Here is a 19,548-nt window from a genome sequence, read left to right as displayed (position 1 = left end):
GGTGATAAGCATTGGTTAAATCTATAAATGTATGTTAAAGTAACATATAATGTAAGTAGGTGTTTAGGTAACATGGATCTGGCATCCACCAAAAATAAAGACTTACTTGCTTAATGCTAGAGTTAATGCTACCTTTGTGGGTGTGGTAGTGCATAGATACAGAAGCAGCAGTGTTGCTGTAAGTTCAGGGTTGACATGGACAACAAAATGAGCTCTAGGCTATCCTGGACTGCAGTATGAGACTGTGTCTCAGGACAGCGATGGCAATATGATGGGCTAATGTTTTCTTCAATAAATCACGCATAATTTTTAATATGCAAGTGCACTTTCAACAGCACACAGTGGCATGTTTCTCATTGTTTTCATTACGATTATTTCTCAAAAGGTTTAAGCAAGCAGATTAAATAAGAAATGTTTTAGAGCTTCTAAGGTTTCAAACCTAAAGTGTTAGGCCATTTGGTGGAAATCTCTTAAAAGTCTGCTCTTTTGGGGTGGTTCAGGGTAAGGATGGAGGCATGGATCTTGGGGACACTGGATGTGGAGGGAAAGACTACGGGGAGTGAAGGGCAGGGGAATCTGTAGTTGAGATGTCATGAATGAGAGAAGAAGAAAAGTTAAGAGAATGAAACGAGAGAGAACTGACTATAACATAACCCTTTGAAATGAAATAAGGAAAACATTCTATTGTTTGGAGTACTGTGATTGCAATATGAACCAGATTTTTGTACGTGTAATAATCTCTCATATGCTATCAACTGTGTGTCTCTGGCTAACAGATGTATTACTTCCGAATGGTAATGTTAGCTCATCTGAACTTTGTTATTTGTATGTTTTTCCCTCTGTGACCTTTAAAATGGAGCATTTTGAAAAAGCACATGCTCTCTCTGTGTTCATAATCACTTCACAGGATAAATGGACCTGGGAAGTCTCAGCTTCTCTTCCAAATCGTGGTTTATACCCTGTTAAAATTCTATTGCTACAGGCATCTTTAATCACCACAGTTGCTTCAGTACTTAGAAAAAACAGCTAAAACTGAAGTCTGGTCTTTAAATGTGAAGAGAAAAAGGTTGCTTTCATCATTTTTGAGGCATAAGCCATATCTGATACTTAAATATTTGAAGAATTTTTTTAAAAATAAAGGAGGGCAAGTATGTTTAATTTATTTAGAACTTCTGAGAAATTTCTCTACAACACCACACAAGAGGTTAGAAAACTTCGACGGGTGCAACTTGAGAAAGAATTGCTGTTATGGATTTTTAAAGTGGTTATAAGAGACTACTCACAGCATTGAAAAGAGTGGTCAATATTTGGTGGAGCAAGTTATAGGCAATTTAAAGGCTGCCTTGAGGGTGGCCATTAACGATTTGTAACAGATGGTGACTAATGGGCTATTAAATCTGGCTCTTTGACATTCTAATCTACTCAAGAATAGAAATATGACTTTGATTAAAAGGGAATGGCAATATATTTTTTAAAAAGATAAAATAAAGAGAAAAGAAAATGAAGCCTTTTAAATTAAAAATATTGTAGATTCAGCAATCAAATAGAGAAGCCATGCACTATATTCAATTATATAAATATTCAATTCAATTATTTTGATGCCTGAGAAGTAACTACAAGATTCATGTTAGAATGCACTTAAATTTTTTAAGTTGAACACAGTATGCATAAATGTTATAGTGACAACCACAGTTATGGACAAGCAGTGTTGTTCTTCCTTTGACCCTACCATGAAAACTTGTTGAAGGCCTCCTTTAATGCTATAATGTAGACTCATTGTTGAATGTCTTCTTTTTCTTGGTAACATGTTAAAATTTCCTTTCTCAGATTATTTCTTCTTAATGGCTTGCTCTCTTAGTGATGTTATCAAACAATATGCTGTTCAAATACCAGGGATGGGCATAAGCCTAAACCAGCATAATCTCACTGTTCTACTAGAACGGAAAATATAGTCAGAGAAGTAACGTGTCAATAAAGCTATTATTCAATTTCTATCATCGAGGGTCCCTATATCTACCCTAACTCTAGAGTTTTCTATGATGCATTGTTTCAGGAGCCCCTGTGGTTTGATAAGCAACAAAAGAACCTTACTATAAATTCTCATTATCTGTAAAGACTACAAAGTTGTTCTCTGATGATTATAGCTAAATGGTTTTAGTACAAGAAAAGCAAAAATTTCTGACTCTTCTTTTACTAATTCCACATAATTTTCTAATTATAAAAGTTATATGAGAGAATCTGAACAGGTATGGGATATATAAGGAAGAATATAAAATACAGTCTCATGGGAGACAGCTACTGACACTTTCTGATTTCCCCTTTAGTTTGTGTGTGCCTATTTACACATTTGCACTGGCATAGCAAAGAAAATTGGATTTGTACTCACTTTCTACTTCCTCTTCGTGATATTGTAAATCATGAGAATTACCTGAATAATTATTTAAACTTTTTTGTTTATATTTTGTTTTCTGAACATATCACATCTATTAAAACATGTTCAAAATACTGTGGCTCTTTATTTATAAATACAATGTGCCTTTACTATGAGGTAAATATGAATTCACCCCAAATTTATATGTATAATTCAAAGCTCTTGGACCTTGGAATATGGCTGTGTTTGAAGATGGATCTTTTAAGTTGATGATTAGGTTAAATGAAGTTCTTCAGGTGAGGCCCATCCCAATCCAACCAGTGTTCTAACAACAAGAAATACAGGCACATGGGAAGGCTTCCGGAGAGAAAGGAGGGACTAATACATGAGGATTTGAGTTTGAAAGCAGCGCAACACAGAGCAGCTGGCCAAACACTGGATGGCAACCTCCAGAATTACAAGATGTTAAGATTTCTAGGATGTGGTGGTTCACTGGAGGTTAGTGCTGGGAAGAATGGTTCTGCTGTAACTAATACCAGTGTAGCTTCACAAGGTTGTATTAGATAGAAGTGAGTAGAGTTTAGAGGAGTAAGATAGAAAAGCCTAGACTTCCTTGATGAGACATTAGAAAAAGATAGGAGTGGTGACTGTCTTCTGATGTATCTGAGAGGGAAACAGGAAAGAAGCTCCTAGCCTCCAAGGGAAGGGTAGCTATCATGTGGCAAAGATCGCAGTTGAATTGTGTTCTGCTGTTTTGTGATAGCTACAACTTGCAAAGCTTTCTTGGGTTTTTAACTTTAATAGATTTCTGAACAAAGTCACTGGATACTGGTTGCTCTTTTCATAAATACAAAAGAAAGAGAGTACATTAAAGAAGAAATTCCAAAGCAAAAATAAAAAAAAATAAAAATTTGAAAAATTGAAGATTAAAATTTTGCTGTATGTTTTTTTTTTACATAAAAGAACTGAGAACGTATGCGGTGTCAGAATACCACAGATACAGTTGAACAATGACCTGAGGGAAAGACTTGAGGGGTGACTCATGAATCTGATCCTCTGCAAAGTAGAAATGAGAAGAGGTCTAGAAACAACATGGACACTATAGGCTAGGCTGAGGGGAAAAGAGGAGGAGAAGGAAGAAGCCTATGTGGACTTCTCAGATGTTAGCAAGAGCAACAGAGCTGCCAGGATGCACCATTGTTGTTCAGATAAAAGAAGAAAAATCCCAGAAGTGTATAGGACCACAGCAATTTCCTCCTTAGTTGTAGAGAGAAACTAATACCCAGAGAAATGGGGGAAGTTGTTATGACCTCGGAGAGAGGCAGGTAGAAGGTATGGCCATCTACCCAGGGACAGATTCTGAAACTAAAGAGATTTTTTTCTGGAGCCTTAAAGTCTGAAGATATTTCTCTGCAAGGTTTTGTGTTTGCTTGGACCCTGAGACATCATCTGTTTCTCTTCTATTTTTCCCCTTTTAGAATATGAGTATTTGCTCTGTATCCACTATCACATTATTTTTGGAAGTAGACAATGTGCTTGGTAAATACATGGCAAGGAATTTTGCCTCAGGATAAATCACACTTCCAGAACCTTCCATACTTTATTTAGATGACATTTAGATGAGATTGGGGGCTTAGCTGATGAGATTTAGCAATTTTTCTGGACTGCTTGGATAGAAAGGATGTGATTTTTATTCCTGGAGAGGCTACAAATTTAGAGGGTCGTGAGGGTGGAATGCTTTGGGCTGATTTAAGGCTCCCCAATTCATATACTGATGAGTTTCTCTAGTACCTTAAGATGTGACTTATTTAAAGAAAGCTTTTTACAGAGGTGATCAAACGAAGATGAGATTGTTACAGGAGATTGAATTCAGTGTGACTGAAAACCTTTATCAAAAGGTGTATTTAGGCACCAGAAAAGACATCTGAGATATGCACTCATAAAAGGGATCTGTGTAGACACAGAAAGTGTGTAACTTCAAGTCAGAGGATAGCCTCAAAAGGGAGTAATTCTATGAATATTGTGAGTCAGGTCTTCTAAACTCTGCAGCTATGAGACAAGCCATTCAGTCATTTAAATCAGAAAGTCTGTGGTATTTTTTTAAAGATTGTATTTATTTTTAATTATGTATTTACAAGTATATGGCTGCATCTATATATGTACATCCTGTATGTCCTTGGTACTCATGTAAGCCAGAAGATGGTCTCAGATCCCCTGGAACTGGAGGGTACAACTGTTTATAAGCTACCATGTGGGTGCTGGGCACCAAACCCAGGTACTCTGTGAGAGCAGCAGGCCCTTTTAACCACTGACCAACTTCTGTATCCCCAAGCTTATTGTACTCTGTTATGACAGGCATAGAGAACACAGTCCTGGAGTTAAATGAGTTCTGGTTAACAGAGTCGTTCTCATCAGAAAATGGCAATAAACAAATTGAGGAAACCATGTTTCCAGATGGAGCCTAGGTGCCCACCATTCATTCTCTCCAGGCTTCCACTTCTGTATCACGTGCATGCTCTTCTGCCCATCTTGTGCTGAGACAATCTGAAAATTCTGACTGCTTTCCCATTTAGATCTAAGAAATTGCCCTATGTTGTTTAGTTGTCTTTCTTCTGGCTGCTCTATCTGAACCCTGCTTTCAACACAGTAGTCAGACAGCACATTGACAATCAATGTGTAGCCAGAATAATGTCATAGCTTGAAAAGGTTTTCCCAGATATCTCCTTTCCAAGCACATGTACGTTAAAAGGAAATTCTGAGCACAGTTGTGAAGCATTGTTACTGTGCAAAAATTTCTGTGTTCATTTGCATTATTATTATCAATTAGAAAATAAAATAAGATTTTAGAGAAAACCTAGAAAAGTTAAAAAAAATACTACAATGAAAGTGCATTATCCTGTCTACTACATAGAAGTCAGGGAACAGTAGTAACATTTTGTGAAGCTTTTCTTCAAACTTTTATTTTTGCTTATGTAATTGTGCTCATGATAATGTACTGCATGCAGTGACTCAACACTTAAAATTGCTTATGAATGCAATCCAAACTCTATGAAGAGAATTTAAAACGAATTGTAAAATTGTAAAGAAAAGAAATCAAAGCTAAGAATACTGCAAAGTCAAATAGTCAATATTAATATGACTTTGATTCACCCCCTATTTGAGCTCATCAATGCAAATATGAACCTAGGATAAAGGCTGTCAGTCATGGTTTCTAGACAATAACGCGAGGAAAATATTACAAGTATTTAACTTTGGACTTTTTTCAGCCATCACTAGTAACAAAAACAAATATAAAAATGCATAAAGCTCTCAGGGTGTCAGTTTGAAAAATAAGCTGAAAACAATTACTGAGCTTTTGAGCCATAAAAGTGGCCCTTTTCCTGGTTTTATCTTCCTTGTGGCAAAGAAAGGGAGCCTTCTTTTAAACACAGTGCCCCAAAACGGAAATAATATTTTGTGGAGAGTAGCTCGACCACAATCAAATACTTATTTAAATACCATCAAATACTTTAGGGGTTGTTGTTGTCATTGTTGTTATCTATAGAGCAAATAGATTTTTACCTGGGTAACAGTGAATTGATAATAAGGGTCAAATTATCCCATTAACAATATCTAGACAAGCCAGAGGTGAAATTAAAATGAAAGCAAAGAAACATCTCGAAAATAAAAACAAAGCCCCAGTATATACCTATATCATATTCAAAATTTAGGAAATTTACATAAACCTAAGCAAAGACAAGAGGTTGGAGAATGCTCAGGAATTCATTCCATTTCCGGGCCTCACTTCTCTCCCTAGAAGGGACAGACATGAAAATGAGCTATGAGTTTCACAGCAGACTTCTGGGGGCTTGAGGGTAAGGCTGAGAGTTTACCATGGTAATGATTTCAAAGCACTGGTACAGGTACAATTTGAGGTAAGAGCTTAACTTTTTCTTTTTTTATTGGATATTTTATGTATTTACATTTCAAATGTTATCCCCTTTCCTGGTTCCCTCCTCAATCATTCCCCCTCCTCCTGCTTCTATGAAGATGTTCCCCCTCCCAACCACCCACTCCCACCTCAGCACCCTGGCATTCCCCTACACTGGGGAAACAAACCTTCACAGGACCAAGGACTTCTCATATTGATGCCAAACAATGCCATCCTCTGCTTCATATGCTGCTGGAGCCATGGGTCCCTCCATGTGTACTCTTTGGTTGGTGGTTTAGTGCCAGGGAGCTCTGGGGGGTTCTGGTTGGTTGATATTGTTGCTTTTCCTATGGGTTGCAAACCCCTTCAGCTCCTTCAGTCCTTTCTTCATTGGGCACCCTGTGCTAAGTCCAGTGGTTAGCTGCAAGCATCCTCATCTGTATCAGTAGGGCTCCTGTAGAGCCTCTCAGGAGACATTCATATCAGGCTCCTGTCAGCAAGCACTTCTTGGCATCAGCAATAGAGACTGGGTTTGTTCTCTGTATATGGGATGGATCCCCATTTGTGGCAGTGTCTGGATGGCCTTTCCTTCAGTCTCTGCTCTTCTCTTTGTCCCTGTATTTCCTCCGGTGACTATTTTTTCCCCCTTCTAAGAAGGACTGACAAAGAATAAAATCTTGGTTAAGTATTTTCCTGTCTTTTCTTGTTTGTTTGTACGCTCATTTCTGCTCTTTATTATTTCTTTCACCATATTCGCTTTTGAGTCTAGAAAACTCTTTTGCAGACACTTCATATATATCCATATTAAAGAAATCTTGATGTCCTAGAAATATGAAACTTAGGGGTTGGGGATTTAGCTCAGTGGTAGAGCGCTTGCCTAGCAAGCGCAAGGCCCTGGGTTCGATCCCCAGCTCCGAAAAAAAAAAAAAATCTCTGAAATATGAAACTTGAAAAGATAGAACAATGAAGACCTAGAAAATCTGAAGAGATAATGCATAAAAAGATTGAATAAATAATCAGACCCTCCCCTTAGAAATGCCCAGGATAAGATGGCTTCACTGGTTCATTCTCCTAAATATTTTAAGAATTACCATTTTCTCTTTCAAACATTTCTATAAAGTGGAAGAGAAGGAAATATTCCCAAGCTTCTTTTACAGACGCAAAAATCACCTGAACACCACAGCCACACAATTGCCCTGGCGAATTGGCGGAAATCCTCCACTCAGGGCTGTGACAGAGCTCAATGTATAATGCAATTGCTGTACTATCGTGGGGATCTGATTGTGGGGCTCAGGGGCTCACGCACAGTGTCCATATGGAGCTTGGCCAAGAAAACATAATATAGAAGCAGGACTGGGGATGGAGGAACCAACGTGGACCTGGAGTTCAGAAGGAAGGAACTAATAAGGACTTCGAGCTAAGGATTGAGGAACTGTTGTGGACATAGGTCTTGTGGTAGAGAGACAAGTGTGGACCTGGTGCTCAGGGTAGAGGAAAGAAGGTGGAGATGAAGCTCAAGCCAGCTACTGTATCTTGTGTCTGGTCCAATAGACATGTGCTCTGGCACACCTGGGAAACCATGGTCGGCAATGTTGTCAGCTTGAAAGTAGAGCAAAACTTCAGACTCTTATGATTCTTGAAACTTTTTCTATTTCGTATTATTTGTGTGCTCCAGCAGTACATTTGTTTTCTATGGCTGTCACAACAAAGTGACAAAGTTGAATGGCTTAAAGCAAGAGAAATGTGTTCCCTTGCAGTTCTAGAGTTGAGAAGTCAGTCTCACTGCTAGTCTGATATCCCACACAATTCCTACCAAACTCTACCTCTCTCTGAAGGAACAAGGGAGAATTCTCCTTTACCTTTGCTGCTATTGACTTCAAAAGTCTTTCTCAATGGCCTACTTCCTCAACAACCCTCAAAACCCAACGCCAAAAAGCACCATAGCCTTTAAAACAGCAGCACACCCTGAAGCTTGGACAGTAAAACTGTGAACCCAGGGGGCGTGTTTCAGATTCAAGTCAGAATATATTGGCACTCCCTGGACAAATTCTTTTTTGAAACAAAGAAGTTGTTAAATACATGTGACTACCCCTTCCTTACAAAATTAATTTGTATTTCCTTAGAAATGTCTGCTGAAAACTGCATCATGGGAAGGCTTGAAATAAATTCTGTACTCATATGACCAAATGTCACTGCATTAACCTTGCAGGAAACCTTGTCTGTGGAGAATTAAGCAAAGGAAAGACTCTTTAATTCATAATTTCTTTACTTTGCTACGCACTGAGCAAAGTAAACATATAACTGTGGAACAATGGACCGTGACAAGAAATTTGGTAAGGTAGAGTGGATCTGACACCTCGGTACCCAGGTACCCATCTGAGATGGTAGGCACCTCCTTGTTCTCTACTAGATTCCTGGTCTGGAATATGAGTCCATACTCTCCATGTTGGTCATATAGCCCAGATCAGACTACTTTCTCCATGCTAATGAGTTATTTAAAGGCCCTGAGAGTTTAGCCAATAAGCTTCCCTTGCCAGACATTCCTTCCTGCAAAAGGTATTAGTCTCTGGTCCAACCTCAGGAGGTGGTATGCACCCATTTTCCATGATGAACAACCAATAAACAGGAACCGAGGACTGTTTCATGAAGGAATTCATGGGGCACATGGAGAAAGCCTTCAACTGAGCCACAGCCTAAGTCTCCCACAGGCCTCATTGCACTTCTAACCACTGCCAAGCTAAGGACAATTGCCAATAAGCTAACCTGTAGCTCCCATTTCTCCCAGCTCCCATGCTAAATTCAGCCCTCAGCCCACAGGCCTCCAACTCCACTCCCAACTCCTCACAACTCAGAGCTGTGATTCAGCAATGCGCGGATGTCCAGGAGTTTGGGATCCCCCGGTCTGTTCTCCTTGCGGGCCACAGATTCCCACACTTTCTTCTCGACTCTTCTATGCAGTTTTCCAGCAATGACTAGATGCCCGGGAGTCAGGGAACCCCAGCTTCAGTCTATGACATCCTAGGCTTGCCCACCTTCTGAATGGTGTCCGGCTGCTCCCTGAACCACAGGTAAACGCAGTCAAGCATGTTCCTTTCTTTTTGCATAACACCCCCAGTGGCAGGGAGGAACATAAACCCACACATAACATACATAATCTTAGCTAATCCCTACAATCAGCCTGATGAGAAAAATTGTATTTCTCATCAAACAGAATGAAATCAAAGACAGAGAAATCAAATAATCTTTAAGAGTTATTTGGCCAGTAGTCAACTTTTCTTGGTTGGATTCTAAGAACTATAATACTAACGGCAAACTGTCTCATGTTTTATTTGGGGAAACGAAACAGCTATGATAAATTAATACTTGACGTCAGCCAAATTGATATTTTAAGGTCTGCTTTGTGAAACAGTAAGGCATGATAGTCAGGTTGCTGCTATGACAAGTCAGTACACGCTGTGGCTTTAAACAACAAAACCACCACATAGTTCTAGAGCACAGATGCTTAAAACAGATCTCGTTTTAAGAGGAAAACAGAGTTCTGTTCTTCCTGAAGGCTCTAATTTAGAATCTGTTTCCTTATCTTTTTCATTTATCCCAGCTCAACTGAGGGCATCATTCCACCTTCAAATTTCACAACTATCAACGGCGTCACTTTAACACTGTATCCCTGTATCTCCATTAAGATGAGACATCCATTGGAGGCCTTTAGGTTACTGGATCCTTGTCTTCCAAAGGGATTATGATACTCTGAACCTCTCCCATTCTCTGCTCCCTAGTCATGAAACAAGCCCTTTTGATCTACTATGATCTCCCTCTGTGACTTAATGCTTACCATAGGCCCACAGGTAACAGGGTCAACTGACCATTGACAGGAACCTCCAAAGAGATGAACTAAAATAAAAATGTTCCCTTTCAGAGGATTCTTTCAAGTATGCTATTATATTGATCCATAGCTTTCTAATGCAGTAAAAGTGAGAATAGAGGAAAATACACACGTAAACGGACACTGGCAATGTACTGTTGCAGACTCATTGTTCACTCATCAAAGCACTGTTTGGGGATTATTTTCTAAATAAATAGTTTTAGACTGCATCAACATGCATCAAGCAATACAAGATGAATAGTGCACATGTGTTCCTCTGAATTATACTATAAATCCCCTGTTTTATAGTTTTAGGCAAATAGTCTGTAGTGATTTGCACAGGTTAAGAATGTCGATGAAGGAATGCTTCCTAAATCTTTATGTCTTATTAAAGAAACATTTTTACTTTAATTTTTTTAAATAAATGCAATTTAAAATTAGATACTTTTGATAGAAATATATCTACATGTATGTGGAAATCTGCATGCATGTGTGTGTGTGTGTGTGTGTGTGTGTGTGTGTGTGTGTGTGTGTGTGTGTGTTCTAAAACATTCCATGCAGGGCTTATGATCTAAAGATTCAGGGGTTGGGGATTTAGCTCAGTGGTAGAGCGCTTGCCTAGTAAGCGCAAGGCCCTGGGTTCGGTTCTCAGCTCCGAAAAAAAGAAAAAAAAAGATTTGGGGTCTTAATCTAAAGTATTTATGTTCAAAGCTTAAGAAGTACTAGAAACTTTAGAAGGCAGGACTTAACTAAAGTAAATAGATCATTAGTAGTGTCCTCTTAGATGCTCTGTCTCACTCTGGCCTCCTTCTTATCTTCATTGGCATCTTGGCCACCAATCTCTGCCACATTCTCCTGCAGCCATGATGTTCTTGTTTGCTTCTCCCCAGAACTAGGAACTTTGAACTCAACCTGTAAACCTCAAGCCCAAAGAAATAGCCCCTTTCCTTAAACTACTCAGGAAATTGTCCCAGTGATGGCAAGGCTGGGTACCACTAGGGAAGCAGTGAGGACACCAGTTTTACTTATTGTATTCCTAATGGCTGGAAGAGAAATTGCTGGAAGTATTACTGAAGTGATGCTCTTTATAAAACACTCAGAGATCACCTTTGCACAGATTATAGCTTCTAGTAGAACGCATTCCACATCAAATTTGGTTTTCTTTATCATTCTATTAAGGAACGTGCCATTATTGTTCATGAAAAAGGGAACATAAAGGCATATTCATTAGTGTTCTAAACAGCAAATACTCTTTCTAGGTTTTATAGTTTAAATATGTAAAGCCCCACCCCCCCCAGGTTCGTAAAGACTTGGTGTTATAATCTAAATGGACAATGGTCCCCCTCCAGGCTCATATGTTAAAGTCTTGGTCTGCCACTTGGGGAGCACTCTTAAATGCTGGAAACTTGAGAAAGTGGCTTTCAGTGGAGTATGTCATTAATAATGTCCTTTGGTTGTTCTCTAGGCGTGGAATTGCGATAGATGAGAGGCAGAGATCCCATTAATTACTCTGTTTTCATTACTTGGTTTATATGCCAACACATAAGACATCTGGACCTCCCAGTCCTCAGTGAGCAAGAGAGAAGGTGATGAAGCATGGCTGCAACTCTGTTGTGGAGGTTGAGGTGTTCACAGTGGCCATTAGCAAGACGACTGGCCAGTCCAATTCTGACTGGAAATTATTTTCTTTACCTCTTGTTTCACACCTACCATTGCCTCATTTGCCTTGACTTAGAATGTTTCATTTCCCTGTGCCAAGGCACTGTCACTTCTGCTATAAATCAGGCAGAAGAGGATTGTGGTTTCACAAATTTGGAACTCCCAATGTGGCAGCGACCCATGATGTAGTCTCATAACAGGTGAGTCAGCACTGGAGAACAAATGGGTTATTGTGCCTTGGCACTCAATGCTATAGCTTTAACATGCCAAGAAAAAAAATCCCACTGGATAATTAAGGGGTTTTCATAATGCTTCTTAAGTCCTTTCCTTGGCAGGCACTACATAGGGCATGCCATTTTAGGATGATATAAATGACAAAATTTAGAAAATCACAGGTCAGACAGAAAGAGCCTTAGCAGATGGGCTGTCAGCTAGTGAAGAAGACGGAGATGATGAAAACAGCAACTGAAAAGTCCATTCCAATTAACATGTTCAGCAACTGGAATCAGGAGCCCTCTAGATGATGTTGATACAAGTTTAATGCTAGTGGCCTATGACAACAGTAAGGGAGCTTGGGTTCTGATGGATCACAAGGACCTATGGCTAAATAAGCTACTACTGTCTAGACAGTTATGAGTGTGCCGAGTATACACAGATAAAGATGAGATTACAGGGTTTCAAATGCCATCCAACAAAGCTTTATGGAAAGCAAAGAGCTGCTACGTGCTAACCAGGAGATGGGTGAGCTACAAAAGGAGAGGTGTTTGCACATTCATCTGTAGGCATACGAAGTGAGATAAGAAGCTTTGAACTTTACAGAGAGTTTGGTAACTATTGTCATGGGTCTTTGTGGATGTGAGAAGTGTATGAGTATACATGTGACTGTTCTCTGACATGGAAGTGTGTCAGAGTGCACATGTGGAGGTCAGAGGGAAACCTTTAGGTGTGCTTCCTGAGTTTTCCACACTGTTTGAGAATGTCTCTTCACAATTGCACCAGCCAGTCCAGACTAGCTGATCCACAAGCTTCAGGGATTCACCCATCTCTGCTTCCCGTTTACCACTGCTGCAGGGAGAGTGCAGTCAGGACAGCCACTGTGCCTGGCTTTTATGTGGTATCTAGGCCTAGACATTCTGGTCATCAGGTACCAATAGATGAACACTTTTACCCACTGAGCTATCTTTCAGACTGTGTGAAGCTTTTTATCTTAGCATTTAATAATTGATTTAGCATATTATATATGAGTCACTGCTTTAATTTTTGGCGAACTGTTGGGCATAACAGATGTTTATTACTTAGGATATTTGAAAGGACTCCATGTTTTTGATCCAGTCCTTAGTGATCACATAATAGCAAATACAGTCTCAAAATAATTTTATTCCGATGATAAGCCAAAAAACTCAACCATTCATTCACTGCATTTTGGCATCTAACAAACATCATTGGATTTCAAAGACAAGCAAATTACCAAACCATATGAGATTTAACTATATGCCTCTCTGAAGAACACCAGGCATTGGAGCTGTGCAGCTCCTATAGAAATCCAGATAGATTATGGCTAGTAAATAAAGCAATTGATTTTATCTATGTACCTTGTTAGCAGCTTAAGGAAAACCACATTTACAAACTGTATATTATACTTATTGTGTCCTGAGGCAGAAACATTTTAAATCACATAAAATTAGACCAGATATTAACACTTCATATCAGGTTAATGGCAAATCTCTCCTGTCATTGTGAGAATAACCACGAGGAATTATGCTGTCTTCTTTCCTTTCTTTGAATCTTTTTCCTTTTAAAAATTTTGTCAAATGTATACTTTACACAAACACTATTACTACTAACCAATATAGGATTATTAAAAATACTCCCGGGCTGGGGATTTAGCTCAGGGGTAGAGCGCTTACCCAGGAAGGGCAAGGCCCTGGGTTCGGTCCCCCGCCCCGAAAAAAAAAAACAAAAAAAAAAAAAAAAAAAATACTCTCTACCTAAGAGTTTACAATCAAGTGCCAAGCGAGGCTAGTACAAGAAATATAAATTCAAATGTTATGTGATAGGGACTATGCTAATAAGATACACAAAGGGTCAATGCTCCCAGGGGAAAGTTAGTGTTGACAGAAGGGAGGGGAAAAGGAGATATTTACAAAGACTTTCAAAATGACTTAATTTACAATCAGGATAATAGGATTTGGGTTGCAAAAAAAAGAGAAGCAGTCATTAAACAATGAGGATTGCACAGGGTAAAGGTAAAGAGGCAAGAAAAACACTGGCACTGAGGGCGGGAGGATAGCCAGAGGGCCCCACCCACTCAGCGGAGAAGGGGAAGAGAGATGGGGGAGGATTGTGGGAGGGAGTGACTGGGCGGGGGCAGTGAGTGGGATGTAAAGTGAATAAATAGGTATGTTTTAAAACCCACTGGCCCTGTGTTCTAAGATCCCAAACAACAGCCATTTCTGAGAAGAATAAAAGACAAGGGAAAGGAAAGAGACGCGTCAGGAAAGTGGGAAGGCGTCTGGGTAACAGAGTTGTGGATTTTGTGCTAAGACATTCTGACTTCCTTAAGACCACAAAGAGGGAAAGATAAGGAATTTTAGGAGAGAAACGGCTTTGGAGTGCATAGTATTTGTGGTTGTCTTTTAATTTCAGGAAAACCTTTGTTTCAAAAGAGCCATACCCTGCCCGTCCTTCTGACCTGGCTTTGCCCACCTACTACTGCAGGCTTCCTGTGTTTGAAGTGGCAGCAGCCATGTGTGGCATTTACCAGCAGTAATGTGACTTTCTGAGGTACTGTGTCCTGGGTAAGCTGAAAGAGGGAAGCTATTGGTGTTTTCATGTTTTTGAAAAGCAAACTAAGATATAGAGAGAGCTATCCTCAAAGGGGAGTCTCTGTCATATAAAAGAATGCTTGCGGTTATGACCAGGCTGGGAACATCAGTCTAAAAGGATGAAAGGCATCTCTGTGTGTGTGTGTGTGTGTGTGTGTGTGTGTGTGTGTGTGTGTGTGTGTGTGTGTGTGTGTGTTGCTTTGTATGTACTCATTGCACATGACGCTTTGCTGCACAAAGACATTTCCATGCACATATATATTATACACTGAGCATATTTTCCCCTGCCCCGCTCCCCCCCCATCCGTCCTTCCCTTTAGTCCCTTTCTTTTCATAGACAATTTGACTTCTACTTTCTTGTCACATATTCACACACAATTTTGAGTCCTCGTATAAAATCCAAGAAATCCAAATGAGATAAAACACCCCATAATTGTCTAGGATGTATCATAATGTATGCCAAATACCCAAGATGATGGAATATTAGGGCCGAGAGGCAAAATTTTAAGAAAAATTGTAGCTCATTTCATGGCAGCAGCTAGTTGAGTCGTAATAACAACATTGACTCAGAGAATGGCATAACCAGCTAATGGCACGAAAATGGCTCCTAGTGGAAGGCAGTGATGTGGGTGGTGAGGCAGCAGTGGAAAGCAAGAGCACTGGGAATAATGAGAAAATGTGAGAAAAGAGGTGCTCATATCTGTCCTTATGTGAACAGCCAAGATTTTACATTATTTTATTTTGCTTTGTTATGGGAGACATATCAAGGAGTACAAATTCAAAAGAGACATAGAAAAAGCAGTGGGTCCTGGAGTGAGAGATTTTTTAAGAGATGCTGAGTAGGTGCATGGAAAAGAAAGAAGCACAAAGCTCAGTGAGAGGAAAACAGAGTACATTGACATGCTCTCAGGTCCAGCCCACGTTGGCGTTGATGAAGAGACCAAATGTCACGGTTGCCTCATAGTTACATCTAAGTGAACAGCAAAACATGAGTGACTACCAAGTATCTGCAGGCAAGATTTGACTTAAAGCATATTTCATTTTAATGCTATTAAAAGCTTGTCTCGCATGGCATGAAAAGCTTTTGGAGGAAGAAAAGGCTAGCCTTCGTCTGAGCAGATATATAAAATAGATGAAAAAAATAAAAGCAATGTCTGTGTTCTTATGGGAGATGGGGCACTTTAGAGCAGCCCGTGGGATCAGCCTGGTTTGATGTCACTTTGACACAAGCTAGAATCACTTGGAAGTTGGAAACCTCCGTTGGGAAAATGCCCTCACCAGACGGCCCTGTGGGCATGCCTGTGGAGGCATGTTCTTGATTAATGATGGTTGTGGGAAGGTCCTACTCAGTATGACTGGTGGTCCTGGGTGCTATAAAGAAGCAGATTGAACTTAGGGAGCAAGCCAACAAGCAGTTCTCCTCCATGGCCTCAGTACCAATTTCTGCCTGGAAGTTTTGACCTAATTTCCCCCAGTGACAGACTGTGACCAGAGAATTATAAACTGGACTATCTTCCACAAGTTGTTTTGGTCATGGTGTTTTGTCACAGCAATAAAAACCCTATGACACCGTGTCTTGTGAGAGAACTGATCATGATCATTAGCTAAAAATGCTGAAATAAAGACTCTTATTTATGCTGATGGTGTGTTGAGATCCATTCTAACATATTCCTTTCCTATTTGAATAATAAATTAATCTAAAAAAAATCATACAAGCAACTAAAATTAGATTTCTTCTGAAATGTATTATTCTGTCTAAATAAGTATTAGTATTTTTATTTACTGGTTCTTGTAATTTTGATTGTAATTGATCCTCAGATTTCAGTTCTTATAATTTTTCCTTCTTGTCTTCCATAATGTCACCTGAGACTTCAGAAAGAGGTTATGTGATATAGATGTCTCAGTACAAATGGACACACTATAGACAGTTAATCTTAGTACGTTGATAAGATGGGAGTTTCTGTGTCAACTGCTGTCCAATAAACAGAAGCTTCTCCTATCAAGGCTGAGAACTACAGTTTTCCAAAGACCACAATATTATCCCTAAGTTTTGTGCTATCATATCAACCAGCATGTCTTGTTTTTTTTTTTTTTTTTTAAAAAAAATGCTCATGAAATACCAAACTGCCACAACAATAACAATAATAAAAAACAATGGAAGAAATTTAAATTCGTACAGTTAAGCAAAAGGACCCAAAGCAACTCAACTACATGACCACATAGTGCATATTCTCATTAAGAAAAAGGAAAGTTTATGGTCAAAGAAAAAATTGAGTAACTACCACAGATGCATGGTGAGGAAAGGACCAATAGGTAGGTTGCTTTGTAGAGGACTTCCAGAATAGCAATGATGATGCCATCGTGATAGAAAGATATCAACATGTACTTATCCAAACTTATTGATTGTACTAAGAGTAACCTCTGGTGGAAACTACAAAATCATGTGGTAGCAATATCAGTATCACCAACTGTCACAAGGCTGTGTGATAAGTTTGGAGTATTATATGGAACCTTGGTACAGTGGGGTTCATTCTGAAGTAATTGTGACATTGCTCTCAAAGAGGTTATTGATTTTCTGCCACAATTAAAAATACATTCAGCTAGTTAGTGTAGTTGTGAAATACATTAATAAAAATTACAGTTGTAAACTTAAAGGGCTACCCTTTGTGTCAGTGGAGATGGAGAGTCATGACTTAGTTGGGAAATGAGGCCATAAGACTCTATTACATCCATGAAGTGGAAAATCCATTGAGCAACCTAATAATAAAAGCAAAGAATTCTTCCATATGAAACTGGGTCAGTCTTAGCATTGTTTTGCTTTTTATTGGATATTTATTTATTTACATTTCAAATATTATCCAGTTTCCCATGCTTTTAAAACCCTGTCCCATCCCTCCTCCCCCTTCTTCTATGAGGGTGTTTCCCCACCACCCACCCACCCCTCTTGCCTCCCTGCTCTGATATCCCCTACGTTGGGGGGAAGGGACTTTCCAGCCTCGGCAGGAACAGGGCTTCTCCTCCGACTGGTGCCCAACAAGGCCATCCTCTGCTACATATGCAGCTGGAGCCATGAGTCTGTTCATGTGTCATCTTTGGATGGTGGTTTAGTCCTTGGGAGCTCTGGTTGGTTGGTATTGTTGTTCTTATGGGATTGCAAGGCCCTTCAGCTCCTTCAATCCCTTCTGTAACTCCTCCATTGGGAACCCTGTGCTCAGTTCAATGGTTGGCTGTGAGCATCCAAATCTGTATTTGTGAGGCTTTGGCAGAGCCTCTCAGGAGACAGCTATATCAGGCTCCTGTCAGCATGTACTTCTTGGCATCAGTAACATTGTCTGGGTTTGGTGGCTGTATGTATATGGACTGGATCTCCAGGTGGGACAGTCTCTGGATGGCCTCTTCTTCAGTCTCTGTTCCAAACTTTGTCTCCATATTTCCTCTTATGAATATTTTTGTTCCTCCTTTTAAGAAGGACTGAAGCATCGGCACTTTGGTCGTCCTTCTTCTTGAGCTTCATGTAGCCTTTGGATTGTATCTTGGGTAATCCATGCTTTGGGGCTAATAGCCACTTGTCAGTGAGTGCATATCATGTGTGGGTGGTTTTTTTTTTTGTGATTGGGTTACCTCACTAAGGATGATATTTTCTAGTTCCATCCATTCACCTATGAAGTTCATGAAGTCATTGCTTTTAACAGCTCTGTAGTACTCCATGGTGTGAATATAATGCATTTCCTGTATCCATTCCTCTGTTGAGGTACATCTGGGTTCTTTCCAGCTTCTGGCTATTATAAATAAGGCTGCTATGAACATAGTGGAGCATGTGTCCTTGTTAGATGTTGGAGCATCTTTTGGGTATATGCCCATTACTGGTATAGCTGGGTCCTCAGGTAGTAGTACTATGTCCAATTTTCTAAGAAACCTCCAGACTGATTTACAGAGTGATTGTACCAACAATGGAGGAGTGTTTCTCTTTCTCTACATCCTCACCAGCATCTGTTGTCACCTGAGTTTTTGTTCTTAGTTTCTAACTGGTAGGAGATAGAATCTCAGGGTTGTTTTGATTTGCATTTCCCTGATTACTAAAAATAGTGAACATTTCTTTAGGTGCTTCTCAGTCATTCAATATCCCTCAATTGAGAATTCTTTGTTTAGTCCTGTAGCCCATTTTTAATAGGGTTCTTTGATTTTCTGGAATCTAATTTCTTGCGTTCTTTGTACATATTGGATATTAACCTTCAACAAGACATAGGATTGGTAAAGTTCTTCTCCCAAACTGTTGGTTGCCACTTTGTCCTAATGAAACTCTCCTTTGCTTTATAGAAGCTTTGCAATTTTATGAAGTGCCATTTGCCCGTTCTTGATCTTAGAACATAAACCTTTGGTGTTCTGTTCAGGAAGATTTCCACAGTGCCCATGTATTCGAGGCTCTTCCCCACATCTTCTTCACTTATCCAGTCTGTTAATCTATGTCTTTTTATTGGGAAATTTAGTCCATTGATATTAAGAGATATTAAGAAATAGTGATTGTTGTTTCCTGTTATTTTTGTTGTAAGCGGTGAAATTATGTTATTATGGCTCTCTTCTTTTGGGTTAATTGAAAAAAGATTACTTTCTTGCTTTTTTTGTGTCCCGGATTTCCTGGATGTTTTGGGTTAGGAGCTTTTTGCATTTTACTTTTTCTTTGACAGTTGTGTCAATGTTTTCTATGGTATCTTCTGTTCCTGAGATTCTCTCTTCTATTTCTTCTATTCTGTTGGTGATGCTTGATGCTATGACTCTTGATCTCTTCCCTAGGTTTTCTATCTCCAGGGTTGTCTCCCTTTATAATTTCTTTATTGTTTCTATTTCCATTTTTAGATCCTGGAAGGTTTTGTTCAATTCCTTCACCTGTTTGTGTTTTCCTGTAATTCTTTAAGGGATTTTT

The sequence above is a fragment of the Rattus rattus genome, chromosome 3 (genome assembly GCF_011064425.1).
Source record: "Rattus rattus isolate New Zealand chromosome 3, Rrattus_CSIRO_v1, whole genome shotgun sequence".
NCBI classification, from domain to species: domain Eukaryota; kingdom Metazoa; phylum Chordata; class Mammalia; order Rodentia; family Muridae; genus Rattus; species Rattus rattus.
This window is presented reverse-complemented; position numbering follows the sequence as displayed.